The sequence below is a fragment of the Hordeum vulgare genome, chromosome 4H, assembly GCF_904849725.1.
Source record: "Hordeum vulgare subsp. vulgare chromosome 4H, MorexV3_pseudomolecules_assembly, whole genome shotgun sequence".
NCBI classification, from domain to species: domain Eukaryota; kingdom Viridiplantae; phylum Streptophyta; class Magnoliopsida; order Poales; family Poaceae; genus Hordeum; species Hordeum vulgare.
In genome coordinates, this window is record NC_058521.1 from 501,008,245 (window position 1) to 501,026,279 (window position 18,035).

Below are 18,035 nucleotides of genomic sequence, written 5' to 3' on the forward strand. Positions count from 1 at the left end.
ACGCTAGGATTATGGTACCCCAAGGGCTCAAATCTTCATCTGGTAGGGTATTCTGATTCTGACTATGCTGGTGACCGTGTGGATCGCAAGTCAACTTCTGGCACATGCCATTTCCTCGGAAGATCACTAGTTTGCTGGTCCTCAAAGAAGCAGAACTGCGTATCACTCTCCACTGCCAAAGCTGAGTACATTGGTGCTGGTTCATGCTGTGCTCAATTACTATGGATGAAGCAAACCCTCAAGGACTATGGCATCAACATGAAGAATGTGCCTCTCTACTGCGACAATGAGAGTGCGATCAAGATTGCATACAACCTAGTACAACACTCGAAGACCAAGCACATCCAGATTCATCATCATTTTCTTCGGGACCATGTCCTCAAGGGCAATATCCTCATCGACCAAGTGAAGACTGATGATCAACTGGCAGATATCTTCACTAAGCCCTTGAATGAGAAAAGGTTTTGCAAGTTGCGGTGTGAGCTAAATATCTTAGAATCTTCAAATCATTTGTAAAAACATGCACACATCCTAACACTTATGCAAAATTGATGACTTAGATGTGCAACACATGATGAATCGATTTTCTTGAACTGATGAAGAATATCACTCTGAATGTGAAGAAATCAACGAAGAAATTGATTCAGGGCCCTACGAGAGTTGTACGCGGCGTCTGTAATCAACATTCTTATATGGTGGGTCACGCCACCGCTCAATGTGAAATTCCTCAAGTTAATTTTCTTCAAATATTCCATTTCCTCAAAATGTGTTTTTCCTCAAAAAAGTCGTTCTTCATTTTGACGATTTATCACAAAATCTTCAAAAAACACTTGATGACTTTCATTTGACTAGATAGACTGTGATTTCAAGTCCTCAACAGCCTTCACTTATAGCTATTTCTTCAAGTTGATATTTCTCCTAAGTGAATGTGATCGGACCCTACTTTCCCTCTATGCTCTACTCATCCAGTCTATTCAATTCTTCATATGCGTTCTACTTGAAACTTTGTTCAAAATCCTCACTGCGTCCTTGTCAGCTGATGATTTTCTAATGAAAATACTCAAATCTTCAAAAATTGTTTCTTTAATGCACATTAACTGAACCCCACTTCCCACGTTTGGATAACCACGACCTCCACTATCTCCACCGCCTTGTTCGGGAAGTACACGTGTCCTGCGGAGACGTAGAGGCAGGGGCTGCTTGGTCCGAAACCTTCGCGCCAACAGTAACTGTTTGGCTATAAATATGTCCCTATCCCCCTCGGCAAACTCTTCTTCGCCCCATCGCTCTCCCGCTACAGCAAACAGCACCGAACCCTATCGCCATCGCTGGAAGTCTCGTCGCCGGTGAGGAAGAGCTTCACTGCCTCGACTTCTCCGTCGTCGGAACCACGCCGGAGTCGGACCATCTTCGTCCGCCACCGTCATAGACGTCCTCTGTCGCCGGGTTAGGGCGCATTGGACACGCGACCGAAGAGCCTCTCTACACAACTATTCTGTCTTCTTCGTGTGCTCCTTCAAGGGTAAATAAAATCCCATTTTTACCGCAAGTTAGATCTACTATTTTACATCTTCTATGTGAAATCTGTTTTTTCTCAAGAATCGATAAGCACTTGATTCCTCAAACACTGCCTATCACCACATCATTGATGAACTACAGTAAGCATCTAAGATTTTCACGAGATTCCTCAATTGTGTGAATTTTCGGATCTGTACAACTGTGGAACCCAAGAACAGTATGCTTAGGCAAATTCCTCAACTATCAAACTTTTTAATTTTCTTCGAATCTGAGAACGCATATGACCTCTCCAAATTCTTCGCAACTATACTCTGTTCACAGGTACACACATGGCAGCTGATGAATCTCTCAGTTCTCATCACATTAACTCATTTGCAGCGTTTCTTGAAGAAAATCTTCAAGTCTCATCAGAATCCTCAAGAGTTCAATCTCATCAGCAAAATCCTCAGCTGAAGAAAATGGAGGATGACAGAAAACAGAAGGGAGGAAAGAAACTTGAGCAAAACACAGCTGCGGATATCCCTGAGGATATTTACTTGGACTATTGCACACCTCATGAAAATGAGACAATGGCCAAGAGAAAGATCCGGCTGCAGAAGATAGAACGCCGATGGGCGAAGGAATGGAAGAAATACAGGTTTGTAACTGCCAAGTATGCGAAGAGATTCGCTCTGAAGCCCCCTGGCAAACGGGCCCCACTTGAGGCTCATCAAGTAGCGCATCCCTCAAGCCTCAAGACCCTTGATGACTATCCAGATGAGAAGGAAAAGCATGTGGCTAAGCTCAAGAAGAAAGCAGAAGTTGTAGTGAGGAAATTCAATGAATCCTCAGCTCCTGCCTCAGCTGCAGCTACTTCCTCTGCCGCTGAGACCTCTTGTTCAGCAATTCCTCAACCACAGTTTGTGCCGTCAAAGCCAAGGGCTCCAAAGCCTCAAGAGAAGTCTGCTCAGGCATCAGTTACAAAACCCTCAGCGCTAAAACCCTCAGCTCCAAAATCCTCAGCGCCACCACCAAAGCCTCAAGAGACACCAGTACAGAAGCAAGTCATGAAGCCTATGACCGCCAGCTCTAGCTCCTCACTCCCGGCTGCAACCAGCTCGGAGACAAAGTCTTCACCACCTCCGGTGAAGACTCAGGTGTCTGCTGAAAGAGCAACTCTGCCGAGCCCCAGCAAAATCATCACCGTCCCGTCTGCATCAGAGGGCAGTGATGAATGTGATGATCAAACCCTGCAAGCAATAATCAGAAACAAGCAGGAAAGAGTAGCTCAAGCATCAGGCAGCGCCATTCCTCTGGCCATGGACCCCAAGGTCCTCCTTGACTACATCAAAATCTGGTATGAGTATCCAAACACTCCGCTTGATGATTTGAAACTTCCCCCTGGCATCAGCCACATGGTGGCCACTTTCATCAATGAAGCCAAGTGGAAAGAACAGCAGGCCAAGGTTGCAAAGCTTAAAAAGGAGAAATTCCTCAAGCAGAATCTCCTCAGCTTGACGCCTGATGCACATGTGTCAACACAGGCTGAGCTGAAGAATTTGACTCACAAGTACTCCAAGCTGTCAGATCGTAAGAGTCTCAAGACCAATTTCATCAAGCTGGTCACTAAAGTTGTTGATGACTACAACAAGAAGGCTACACCTCCAGCACAAACTTCCCAGCCCTTGATTGAGGAGCCAGCAGATGAATCTCCTCAAGCTGAGGAAATACACCAAGAAAGCCGTATAGATGTACCGGATATTGAAGAAATCACCATGGAAGCTCCAGCTGATGAACCTGCTGCAGCTGATGAGACTGCCCCTAACCCAGCTGCTTCATCAAACAAGCTGATGACTCTGCTCCAGCTGGTTCCTCAAAGCCAGCTGAAGAATCTGTCGAGAGAACGCCTTCACCAAAAGCTTCAAAGGTGAAGAAGATGACTCCGTCTGCATCAGACGTGAAGAAAACCAGGGCTGTTCAGAAGGAAGCCAAAAAGAGAAAGGCCTCCTCAGCAGAAGAAGAAACAGAGGCCAAGCGCCTCAGAGCGCTTGAAGAGACTGCTCCTTTGGACCCTGTGCCCCTAAATGTCGCTCCTTCTTATGAAATGGTCATTATTGATGATCAAGCGAAAAGGGCAGATGAGGAAATGAAGGATGCCGCCTCTAAGGAACACACTGACGAAGAAATTCGTATTGACGACAGTCCTCAGCCCTTCATTCCTTAGAAAGACACTGCTCAAGGATCAGCTGCACCAGCTGATGAAACTGCCTCTGCCACCAAGCCAGCTGAGGAAGAACAAACTCAAAATTCTCAAGCTGATGAAATTCAAAGCTTTGAGCAAAATCTTCAAGATGAAGAACAGGCTGACCCAACTCCTCCACCTGAGCAAGATGAAACTATTCCTCGGCCTAATGCATAGCCAGAGCAAGCCCCTCAGCCTGACGTCCAGCCAGAGCCATCTCCTCATCCTGAAGCCCCAGCTGCTGAAATTCCTCACCCTGAGGAAAATGCTGAGGAAAGTGCACCTAACCAAGACAATGCATCCGTCGTGCTCAACCCCGAGACTGCAATTGTTGTCTCCCCTCCCATTCCTCAGCAAAATCTTCAGCCAGTTCAGCGTCAGCCATTCTCCAAATGACAAAAGTTTCAAAAGGAAAATTTCTTTGAAGAACACATGTACTTCATTGGAGAGAACCCCTATGACAAGCCTCAAATGAGGCATCTGAAGTTTTGGACTAGGACACAGATGAATTACTATGCCTCTGTGCTGTGTGGAAGAAACAAGATATTCCAACACAGACATATTCCTCACGTTGAACTTGAAGCTATTCCGTGCCTAGAGCGAGTGCTCAATGTACTTCAGGACGCTGGTTTGCTGCCAATGTGCTCCGACATCTCTGACTGGAACAGTGAGCTCATTCTTCAGTTCTATGCCACTCTTCACATCTCTGGCAACCCTGAAGACATTAACACTTGGGTGTTTAACTGGGTGACACAAAACACTCACTACAAAGCTCCTGCTACTGAGCTCCTCCGTGAACTGCCTGTACCAATTCCCTCAGAGGAGGCTGTGAAGCTTTATGGTGAGCGTGAGCTGCCCAATGGGATGATGGAAGTCCTCATGAAGCCTTTGGCTGAAGGAAAATCACCGAGAAAAACATTCCTTGTCCACGAGGTCAAGTATACACCAAGGTCTGTCTACAGAATCCTCTGCAGTGTGCTCGCGCCGATCAAAGGCCATGATGATGAAGAAGATGTCGTAGGCCTCATGAAGAATATCCTCTTCAACATCATTCATGGTATTCCTATCAACATCCATGATTTCTTCTTGAGGACTTTGGCCGACAATGCTATGTGTCCATTTGATCACAAGATATATGCCCCATGGATCATGAGATTCATCAGGACAAGGATAGGCATCAACTTTCGCGTAGAGTGCCAAAACCATGTTGGTTATTTTCCTCCTATCCGGGTAACAAGAAGACTTTCGAGCCCATTGAAGGAAAAGGCAAATCTGTGATTGAAGAAGGCAGTAGGCCCCTTGATGGCCAGTTCACAGAGCCAGAAGCTTATTCTTCATGGGATGATACTAAGACTCGTCCGGCAAGCCTCGTTCCTCCTCGCGTGATGAATACAAGAGAGCTCCTCCTCAGTCTTCACCAGAAGGTGGATCGCAATCACAAGTGGGTCAAACGCCAGTTTGGCGCCATTGTGAAAACCCTCACTGAAACACAGAACTCTGTGAAGCTCAACCATCACTATCTGCATGAGGTTTTTGGTCGCACCTGGGCTACACTTGCACATCTGAAGACTCAGACAGAGCTTGAAGAAATGGACTTTGAGCGAGACTTTGACTGGTTGTGGCCTCCCAAGAAGAAGTTCAGGCCCATTCCAGTTCCAGACCTTGAAGACAGCTCCTTTTCTTCATTCCGCACTACTGAAACTAATGAAGAACAGCTCGACACTGCTACCGGTCCAAGGAAGAAGACTACTCCCAAGAAGCGTCAGGCTCTTCCTCAACCGCCAAGAAGTGAAGTCTTCACGGGCGTTAGTCTTCAGTTAGTCCCTTTTTGTCACTTGATGACAAAGGGGGAGATACTTGAGAGTTAGTCTCCAAGCGGGATATTTTGGGGCTTATAAACTATATTTAAGTTACAAACTCTTGGCTCTTCTGAAGTTTTTAGGTAATGAGATTGTAACTTAAGCCCGATGGTACTCCGACGCTTTTGAACATTTTTCTTCGCATGCTTATTCCTCAAGTTTTAATGCACGCATGCTGGAATTCGTCAGATACCATTTGTCATCATGCATCTTCATTTTCTTCATATGATATGTTACATGTATGCATTATTTACAAGACTCAGGGGGAGATCTACATGATATAAATCATCAATGTGCATTTGCTGTGAAAAATAAAATCCTCAAGATATGCACATCATCTGGGGGAGTCTCTCTGAATCTTGATTTCAAATTCCTCAAATGAGTATTTACACTTCATATTTTTGATCCCTGTTGAAGACTTAACCTAATTGTCATCAACCACCAAAAAGGGGGAGATTGTAAGTGCATCTAGTGCCCCTTAGTGATTTTGGTGGTTTGAAGACTTATAGGTTAAGTATCTAATGTGTTTATGAGTGTACACAGGATCTATAAGTCATTGAGGAGTTTGAGATATTTGATGAATATCGACCCCTAAAAATATATATCTTCGGTTGAAGAAATTGGTCTGAAGGTGAAGAAATGAATCGCGAGGAATCTGCGATGAAATTGATATTCCTCATGAGGATACTGAAATTGAGGAATTCGGTGTGTCTTGAAGAAAATCACTTTGAAGACTTTGAAGCATGAAGATTTACTCTTTCTGTTTTATTTCTTCGCATTTGAGTAATAGGAACACTGTACTGTTAAAGGGGGTCGAAGTTACACTTTGGAATGAATTTCCTCATGATGCTCAACCCAAGCCTAATCCTACCAAAAGCCTCAAGTGAGGAATACGAGTGACATGAGGACTCTCACAGTTGAGGGTTCCGACCGTTTCGATAGCCACGCCATGTCATTGATCTTATCCACACCAACGGTCATATTATTTAAGGGCATTAGTGTCAAATCATGTCGGGATGCTCCCAGGCTATAAATAGCCGCCCCCACAACCATTAGCTGGTTGGCTACTCCGTTAGAAAGTGACACTTGTCATAAGAGCAACCCAATTCCTCAGAGTCTTCGAGAGTAATTCATTAATGAGGAAATACCCCATACACCGAAACCACAAACCAAACCTAGTGACTGAGCATCACTAAAGAAGTTGTTCCTGTGTGGGACTGAAGCCTTTTACCTTTGAGGACTGTGCATCCTCTAGACGGTTAGGCGTCATGGTCTAGAGCTTTCCAGCAGTCAATTGTGGATCGCCGGGTGACCAAGTTTGTGAGGGTTTGGAAGTCTGCCCTGAAGACTTACCACGAGTGTTGGACGAGGACTGTGTGTTCTTAGCCCAAGGACAACACGGTAGGGATTGTGTGTCCCGGGACTGTGTGTCCTTTGGTTTCAATACCAAGCCGCTCCAAACCAGATGTACGACTATCACAGCAGTCGGAACTGGGTCATCAACTACTGTCTTCACTGAGAAACGGGTTCTAATTCCTCAACTTCTTTCTTTCCTCAAATTATGTGTTGATGACTTTCACTGCTACTGTTTGAAGAATTTGCTGAAGACTTTCTCTGAATTTCCTCAACACCAAATTCTTCACGCCAGTTAATCCTCATATGTATTGTGCATGCCTGCTCACAATGCAATCTTTTTTCACATTCCTCACTCTGAAAAACTGCTGTTGTGAAACTTTGCACATCTGATCCTTTACTGTTTCCGCTGTAAGTTAGTCATCAGTGAGGAATTTCCTCAGTGATGAAATTCTAAAAATGCCCTGCACTTTCAACATTCCTCAACCAGAGCAAGATCCTCATCCTGAAGCACAAGCAGATGAAATTCCTCATCCTGAGGAACCTGCTGAAGAAAATGCCCTGCACCAAATCCAGAGAATGCTCTAGTCGTCATCAATCCAGAAACTGCGATAATTGTCTCCCCTCAAGGGAAGAAGCAAAACCTACAGTCGATGCAGCGTCAGCCGTTCTCCAAGCGGCCAAAGTTTCAAAAGGAATGCTTCTTTGAGGAACGCATGTATTTCATCGGAGAAAATCCTTATGACAAGCCTCGCATCAGGCACCTCAAGTTTTGGACCAGGACTCAGCTCAACTACTAAGCATCTGTGTTGTGTGGAAGAAACAAGATTTTTCAGCACACGCATATTCCTCATGTTGAGCTTGAAGAAATTCCATGCTTTTCCCCAGTCCTCAACGTTCTTCATGAAGCAGGACTGCTCCCTATGTCCTCTGATATCTGGGATTGGAACAACGACATTGTTCTTCAATTCTATGCAACTCTGCACATATCTGGAGATCCAACATATATCAACACTTGGGTGCTGGATTGGGTGACGCAGCACACACACTTCAAGGCCCCTGCAAATGAGCTGCTGCGAGAACTTTCTTTGTCAATTCCTTCAGAGGAGGCCGTGAAGATGTATGATGAACGGGAGCTGCCAAATAAGCTGATGGAAGTCCTCATGAAGCCTTTGGCCAAGGGGCAACCACCAAGAACAACCTTCCTGGTCCATGAGCTGATGGATGAACCCAGGACTGTTTACAGAATCCTCTGCAGTGTTCTTGCGCAAATCAAGGGTCAAGATGACGAAGAAGACGTCGTAGGCATCATGAAGAATATCCTCTTCAACATCATCCATGGCATTCCCATCAACATTCATGATTTCTTCTTGAGGACTCTGGTGGAAAATGCTATGTCCCCTTTTGACCTGAAGATTTACGCTCCATGGATCATGAGATTCATCAGACGAAGGCCAGGCATCAACTATCACACTGAGTTCAATAATCACCAAGGATATATGCCTCCACTAAGGGTCAACAATAAGACTTTCGAGCCTGTTGAAGGAAAAGGCAAGTATGTGATTGATGAAGGCAGTCGGCCCCTTGATGGCCAGTTCTGAGAGCGAGATACATATTCCTCATGGGATGACACTGAAACCCATCCACCAAGTCCCGTTGCTCCAAGGGTGATGAATACCAGCGAGCTTCTCCTCAGTCTTCACCAAAAGGTTGATAGAAATCACAAATGGGTCAAACGCCAGTTCGGCGCCATTGTGAAAACCCTCAATGAGACTCAGAATGCCGTGAAGCTTAATCATCATTATCTTCATGAGGTTTTTGATCGCACCTGGGCCACACTAGCTCATTTGAAGATTCCAGCGGAACTTGAAGAATTGGAGTTTACGCGGTACTTTGACTGGTCATGGCCACCAAAGAAGAAATTCAGGCCAATTCCTGTTCCAGACCTTGAGGACAGTTTGTTTTCTTCATTCCGCACTGCTGAATCAGATGAAGACCAACAAGACACTGTCAATGGTCCAAGGAGGAAGCCTGCTCCCAAGAATCCTTACGCGTCTTCCTCAACTGCCAAGAAGTGAAAGTCTTCACGGGGCGTTAGTCCTCAGTTTGTCCCTTTTTGTCACTTGATGACAGAAGGGGAGAAATCTGAGAGTTAGTCTTCATGCGGGATATATTTTGGGGGCTTATGAACTTTATTTAAGTTACAAACTCTTGGCTCTTCCGAAGTGTTTTATGTAATGAGTTGTAACTTAAGCCCGATGGTACTCTGCCGCTTTTGAACGTTTTTCTTCGCATGATTATTCCTCAAAATTTTAATGCACGCATGCTGGAATTTGTCAGATACCATTTGTCATCATGCATCCTCAATTTCTTCATACTATATGTCGTATGTATGCATGATTTACAAGAGTCAAGGGGAGATCTCCATGATATAAATCATCAATGTGCATTTGCTGTGAAAAGCAAAATCCTCAAGATATGCACATCTTTAGGGGGAGTCTCCCTGAATCATGATTTCAAATTCCTCAAATGAGTATTTACACTTCATATTTTTATCCCCGTTCAAGACTTAACCTAATTGTCATCAACCACCAAAAAGGGGGAGATTGTAAGTGCATCTAGTGCCCCTTAGTGATTTTGGTGGTTTGAAGAATTATAGGTTAAGTATCTAATGTGTTCATGAGTGTACACAGGATCTATAAGTCGCTGAGGAGTTTGAAATATTCGATGAATATCGACCCCTAAAAATGTATATTTTCGGCTGAAGAAATTGGTCTGAAGCTGAAGAGTTGAATCGCGAAGTAATTGCAATGAAATTGATATTCCTCATGAAGAAATTGAAGATGAGGAATTCGGTGTGTCATGAGGAAAATCAATGAAATTGAAGCATGAAGATTTATTCTGTCTGTTTTATTTTCTTCACCTTTGATTCATAGGAACATCGTACTCTTAAAGGGGGTCAAAGTAACACGTCAGAATGAATTTCCTCATGATGCTCAACCCAAACCTAATCCTACCAAAAGCCTCAACTGAGGAATATGAGAGACATGAGGACTCTCACAGTTGAGGGTCCCGAACGTTACCGCAAGTCGCGCCACATCATTGATCTTATCCACACCAACGGTCATATTATTTAAGGGCATTAATGTCAAATCATGTCGGGATAGCCGCCCCACACAACCATTCGCTGGTTGGCTGCTCCGTTGGAAACTGACACTTATCATAAGAGCAACCTAAATTCCTCAGAGTGTTCGAGAGCAATTCATCAGTGAGGAAATACCCCAAACACCAAACCACAAACCAAAAACCAAGTGATAGAACATCACTGAAGAAGTTGTTCCTGTGTGGGACTGAAGCCTTTTACCTTTGAGGACTGTGCATCCTCCAGACGGTTAGGCGTCATGGTCTAGAGCAATCCAGCAGTCAATTGTGGATCGCCAGGTGACCAAGTTTGTGAGGTTTTGGAAGTCTGCCCTGAAGACTTACCACGAGTGTTGGGCGAGGACTATGTGTTCTAAGCCCAAGGAGAATACGGTAGGGACTGTGTGTCCCGCGACTGTGTGTCTTTTGGTTTCAATACCAAGCCGCTCCAAACCAGATGTACAACTGTCACAGCAGTTGGAACTGGGTCATCAACCACTGTCTTCATTGTGAAACGGGTTCTATTTCTTCAACTCTTTAAATTACTCATATTGTATGTTGATGATTTTCACTGTCACTGTTTGAAGAATTTGCTGAAGACTTTCTCTGAAATTCCTCAACCCCAAATTCTTCACGCGAGTTAATCCTTATTTGTTTTCTCCGTGCTTGCATACTGTGCAAACTGTCTCATATTCTTCACCTTGAAAACTGCTGTAGTGATACTTTGCACTCCTGATCCTTTGTTGTTTCCGCTGCAAGTTAGTCACCAGTGAGGAATTTCCTCAAAAGTAATTTCCTCGGTGATGAAATTCTAAAAATCTCCTATTCACCCCCTATAGTCGATATAACGCACTTTCAATAGACCTCAATGCAAACACCTATTTCATAAGATAACTTCCCTAGACATGATACAACACTAGACTTGACCATAAAAGATTAAAGATAAAGATAAATATATCGGGCACTCCCCCAACATGGAATAAGCTAAGGGAATGCCATTACACATGAAGATTTCACTCTTCATCCTTGTTCTTGTTCCTCAGGTAATTGATACATCTCCATCGTATCTACTTTTCCAAAGTCTTTTGCCCAGGTTTTGGACTCTAATTTGCATGATTTGAATGGAACTAACCTGGACTGACGCTATTTTCAGCAAAATTGCCTTGGTGTTGTTTTTTTGCAGAAATGAAAGTTCTCAGAACGTCCTGAAAATTTATGAAGAATATTCCTGGAAAATATGAAAAATACCTGCGCAAAGATCCACCGGAGGGGATGGGCCAGTGGGCCACAAGCCCTGTAGCCGCCACCAGGGGTGGCGGCTAGCAAGCTTGTGGGGCCCACGTGGCTCTGCCGCCCCCAAATTTAGGTCTATAAATTCACTTTCGTCCCAGAAAAAATAAAAAGAGAAGATTTCGTCGCGTTTGCGATACGGAGGCGCCGCCACATCCTGTTCTTCATCTTGAGGGTAGATCTGGAGTCCGTTTTGGGCTCTGGAGAGGGGAAATCGTCGCCATCGTCATCATCAACCTTCTTCCCTCTCCAATTCCATGAAGCTCTTCATCGTTCGTGAGTAATCTATTCGTAGGCTCGCTGGGCGGTGATGAGTAGGATGAGATCTATCATGTAATCGAGTTAGTTTTGACAGTGATTGATCCCTAGTATCCACTATGTTCTGAGATTGATGTTGCTACTACTTTGCCATGCTTAATGCTTGTCACTAGGGCCTGAGTGCCATGATTTCAGATCTGAAATTATTATGTTGTCACCAATATATGTGTGTTTTAGATCCGATCTTGCAAGTTGTAGTTACCTACTATGTGTTATGACCCAGCAACCTCGGAGTGACAATAACCGGAACCACTCCCGGTGATGACCATAGTTTGAGGAGTTCATGTGTTCACCAAGTGCTAATGCATTGGTCCGGTTCTTTATTAAAAGGAGAACCTTAATATCCCGTAGTTTTCTTTTGGACCCCGCTGCCACGGGAGGGATGGACAATAGATGTCATGCAAGTTCTTTTCCCTAAGCACGTATGACGACACACGGAATGCATGCCTACATCACATTGACGAACGGGAGCTAGCCACATATCTGTCAGTATTATAACTGTTGCATGATGAATATCATCCAAACTAATCACCGACCCATTACCTACGAGTTTGTCCCACTTATGCTGTTACTTGTTTTGCTCTGCTGTTGTTACTTGTTTTGCTCCGCTTCTGTTACTACTGTTGCTGCTGCTGTTACTTGCTGTGTTGTTACTTGCTACTGTTGATACTTTGCTTGCAGATATTAATCTTTTAGGTCTGGTTGAATCTGACACATTCAGCTGCTAATACTTGAGAGTATCCTCTCACTTCCTATTGGTGAACCAACAAATTTGGGTTGAATACTCTACCCTCGAAAACTGCCTCGATCCCACGCGCTGGTGGTTTATTGCAAGACAATTTCTAATTGTTGAGCAATTGAGAATAGCAGTCGTCTAGCCATTTCTAGGGATTGCCATCAGCAATTTTTCTGGTGCCACTGCCGGGGAGGGATTGCTATTTTCTCTGAGTTACTTGGGATTTATATCTGCTGATCACTATGAAGAATCTGAAGGATCCGAAAACCAAAGTCTTGCCCTCAACCATTAGGGAAGGTAAGGAATTGCCATCTAGCTCTGCACTTGATTCACCTTCAGTTATGAGTAAGTTTGCGACATCACCTCCTGCTAGAAATCTTGATATGTTTCCTGTGGTTGATGATGCTTATGATACTGCTAGAGATGCTATGCCTGATACTGCTAGAGATACTATGCCTGATACTACTAGAGATGCTATGCCCGATACTGCTTTGCGTGATACTGCTAGAGATGTTATGCCTGATACTGCTTTGCCTGATACTGCTAGAGATGCTATGCCTGATACTGCCTTGCCTGATGATGCTATGCTTCATACTGCTAGAGATACTACTTTGCCTGATGTTCCACTAGGGGTATTCCTTGATGCTCATATTGCTAGAGTTACTGCCAATGCATGTGATGCTTCTGAAACTGCCGATACTATTGAGATAGAACCTGCTTTTGCTCCTGCTAGATCTAGCTCTCCTAGATATGAATTGCCTGATATACCCAAGGGTTATGTTATGGAGGGAGAGATAGCTGAGGATTTTCTTGCGTGTAAGGCTGCCTATGACGCTGAGAAATTACTTCTCAAGTGGAAGGAAAAATCTCTGAAAGCTAGGATAAAATATGACCCGGAGTTTGCCACTTCACCTATCTTTATCACCAATAAGGATTATGAATTCTCTGTCAATCCTGAGATAATCTCTCTAGTCGAATCTGATCCTTTCCACGGTTATGAGTCTGAGACGGTCGTAGCCCATCTTACCAAACTACACGATATAGCCACCCTTTTAACTAGTGAGGAGAAGATCCGCCACTAATACATCCTTAAGCTGTTTCCTTTCTCTTTAAAGGATGACGCTAAAGCCTAGTTCACCTCTCTTGCCCCTGGATGTGTGAGTAGTCCCCAGGATATGGTCTATTACTTCTTTGCAAAATATTTCCCTGCCCATAAGAACCAAGTTGCCTTGCAGGAAATATACAACTTTGCTCAACTCAAAGAAGAGAGTCTCCCACAAGCTTGGGGGAGGCTCGTCCAACTAATGCTTTGCCTGATCACCCTCTTAAGAAGAACAAGATACTTGATATCTTCTATAACGGACTTACCAATGCCTCTAGGGACCACCTAGATAGTTGTGTCAGTTGTGTTTTTAGCGAATGAACTATCGAACAAGCTGAGATCCTTCTGAATAACATTTTGATCAACGATAATGCCTGGACTATTCCCGAACCACCTCCTAAGCCAACTCCTAAGAAAAGAGGTATTCTATTCCTCAGTCCCGAAGATATGCAAGAAGCCAGGAAATCTATGCAAGAGAAAGGAATTAGATCCGAAGATGTCAAAAATCTACCACCTATCGAAGAGATCCACGGTCTCGATAACCCGATACAAGTAGTAGAAGTGAATTCTCTGCGTAGGTTTGATGAGAGTGATATTCCTTTTGACAAACCTGCTAACCTATGTTTGATGAATTTGACAACTTTGTTGCCAAACAACAGAGTTTCAATGATTATGTTAGCAGACACTTGGAACAAACTACTCGTATGCTTAGCCATTTAAGTGCTTGTGTAGACAGAAATGTCAATGATCTGAAGCTTCTGCGTAAACATGCCTCTATGATTACTACTCAGGTAGAACAAGTACTTAAAGTTCAGAATGACTTGCTCAATGAGTTAAATGACAACTCTGTCAGAGTCATTACTAGAGGAGGCAACCTTTGTATCCTGAAGGTCATCCTAAGAGAATTGATCAAGATTCTCAAGGAATTAATGCTGATACACTCAGTCATCCTAAGGAGAAGAAGAAGGATGATAGAAACCTACATGCCAGTTCACCAAATACTGTCACACCTGAAGAACCTAATGATATTTCTGCGTCTGATACAGAAACACAATCTGGTGATGAACATGAACCTGGTAACAATATGGACTGTGATGTTCATAATAATGCTCAACCTAGCAATGATGAGGATGTGGAGATTGAACCTACGGTTAATCCTGATAACCCACAACCTAAGAGATACAATAAGAATGACTTCACTGCAAGGAAGCATGGTAAAGAAAGGGAGCCATGGGTTCAGAGATCTATGCCCTTTCCTCCTAAGCCATCCAAGAAAAAGGATGATGAGGATTTTGAGCGCTTCGTTGAGATGATAAGACCCATCTTTCTGCAGATGCGGTTAACTGATATGCTCAAAATCTCTCTGTATGCCAAGTACATGAAAGATCTTGAGATCTCCACCATGCTTGCCAATTACACTTTCAAAGGAGGAACTCCTAAGAAACTTGGTGATCCCGGAGTGCCCACTATACCTCGTTCCATTAAAGGAAACTACGTAAGAACTGCCTTATGTGACCTTGGAGCCGGTGTTAGTGTTATGCCGCTCTCTCTTTATCGTAGACTTGAATTGGATAAGTTGACACCCACTGAAATTTCTCTGCAAATGGCCGACAAATCAACTACTTTCCCAATTGACATTTGCGAGGATGTGCCTATTGTGGTTGCTAACACCACTATCTTAACAGACTTTGTTATCTTGGATATTCCCGAGGACGATGCCATGGCTTTCATCCTCGGAAGACCCTTTTTAAACACTGCAGGGGCTGTTATAGATTGCAACAAAGGCAATGTGACTTTCCATGTCAACGGTAATGAGCATACAGTGCACTTTCCGAAGAAATGATATCAAGTACATTGCATCAATGCTATCGAAAAGACTTCACCGATTCTTATTGGGAGCTTTGAATGCCCTATTCCTCGTTTCAAGATGAAGTATGATTTGCTTGTTGGGGAGATACATATCCCCATTGAGGTGACTTAGTTGCTATTTGAAAATTCTTTGTTCTCTCTTGCGATTCAAAAAGGTTTTGTCATGAGGACTTGATCAACCCCATTGACGGAATTCTTTCGATGATCATGAAAAGGATGAATCAAAGAGTCACATACCTCTGTTTTGAGCTTTCACTTTCTATTGCTTAGAAGAAAAAAATGATAGATTTAGTTTAGTTTTTCGTGTTTTCTGTTTTAGCATCCCGGAGAAAAATACCCTGAAAATAAAAGTTCTCCGATGGTCCTGAAAATTTGGTATGATTTTTTCTAGAATATTTGAAAAATACTGGGCCTAAGAGCTGGCCTGGGGGCCAGACCAGTGGGCCACAAGCCCTGCAGCCGCCGCCCCCTGGTGGCGGCTAGCAAGCTTGTAGGTCCCACAGGGACCCCCTCCACAAATTCCAGCTCCCATCCTCTTCTTCCACCTCCAGAAAAAAATGTTTCGCAGCTCAAACCCGTGTTCTTGCTCATTTGGCTGTGATTTTCGATCTCCTTGCTCAAAGCACCATTCTCCGAACCGTTTTGGGGAAATTACTCCTTGGTAAGTGACTCCTCCATTGGTCCAATTAGTTTTTGCTCCAGTGCTTTGTCCTTCGCGTATTCTTGCTACCTTGGTGACCCTGTTCTTGAGCTAGAAATGTTGATTTAGCTGGTCCCAAGTAGTTTTAGCGCGTGATACGATCTCTAGGCACTAGTAGGAGTAGTTGCTACGAGTTGGGTTAATCTTTACTCACTTTTCTTTCGAAGTCTCTAAAAATTTCAGAATTTTTCACAGCTAGAAAAATGAAAAGATGAGGAGGTTCTTGAGAGGCTCTTCAAGTCGTAACCCCAAGGAGGAGGAGAAGAACCACCCCAAGTACGTAGTTCCTCGAGTCACAGAAGTTCGAGCGTGCAAGTGGCCAAGTGATGAATTTTTGCGCGTCGCTGGGCTTCATGAAGACTTTTATTACTTGGTGGAGAATGCGGGTCTTACTGCGTTCGTTGAAGATAAGTGCTCACAATACCTCCTCCTCACCAATATTTTTGTTCAAAGCTTCAACTTTTATCCGAGGAAGAATCCTCCCATGGTTGAGTTCATGATATACGACATCCCCCAGTGCATGACACTACAGGATTTTTATAATGTATGCAAATTACCTATGTTGGGGATATCCGTGACCCTCGTCCACGGGACTTGGAGGATTTCATTGGTACTATTGCTGTTGGAGAGGAGAGAGGAGTGTCTCGCGCTAGGATTGCTAGCATACATTTTCGTGTGCTTCGGTACTTCTCATTATTTGTGGGAAAATGTTTGATTGGCCATGGGGAGGCTGGATCACTTAGTTCTCCAGACCTTGCGGTTTCGTGCGAAGGCCTTTATAACGATAAGACTTATAGCCTAGGTGCTATAGTAGCCCAGCGGTTGAACACCAACCATTCCAAGGGTATCGTCTATGGAGGTATCTATGCTACCCGTCTCGCCAGACACTTTGAGATACCCATTAGACTAGGAGAGGAAGGAGAGATGCTTCTCCCTGAGAAATATCTGGATTATGGCAGCATGGTTCGCCCTGATTTTCTGGATAGAGATGCTAGTAGACAGATGATTTATAACCTGGTATTTAGTCAGGATACTCGAGAGACTATTACTTTGCCTGCTCCTTCTTTGTTCAATCTTCATGCAGGCAGGTACACTATTATGCCCTCGGACATCTACGCATATTGGGGCTTGGCCCAACCATAGGTGCCCGTGCCCAAGCCGCCAGTCGAGTACCAGACGCCAGTTTATCAGTGGGAGCCAGAGGAGCTCACACAGCAGTGGCATCCAGAGTCTGCTCCGGACTATCCCAGAGCTGGTTATTTCCAACCTTGGGAGTAGACCAAGCTAGTCCAAAAGCCTAAGCTTGGGGGAGTACGTGTTCTCACCGACCTTACATTCATGTTTATGCTTTCACTTTGTTAGCCGGTGTTTACACTTTGGCACTGTATTATCCATGCTAGTTTATTTTCGTTTTCTTGTTTTGTATCCTTTTGAGAAAACCCAAAAAGATTTTTCTTTCTTCTTTTGTTTGTTGGGAGTTTTCCCGTGTAAATAGTTTTCTTTTTCTTTGGGTCAAGGTAGAAGATATTGGTTACAATGTTTAGTGGTTCTTGTTTGCATACCTGTTTAGCTTTCAAAGAGCCATACTACTTTGTCTTCTCCTTTGTGTTTGCCTACAGATTTAGCTTAGTCCAATGCACGAGTACTCTTATTATTGTTCACATCGTTCGATCGTGCAAATGAAAGGCAATAATGATGATATATGATGAAGTGACTGAGACTAGAAAAGTTGGTATGAACTCTATCTATTTTGTTTTTGTAAATATGACTAGCTTGTCATGCCTGATTCAGCTTCGTTGTGAGAGAAGCATGTTTGCAATGACAACTTAGAGATCATAGTTTCTGACGCCATGCTTAATTAGCTGAGAGTTTATAATGGTTTGTCTTGAATGCCAACATAGATTATGAGATGACTATGATGTAGTATG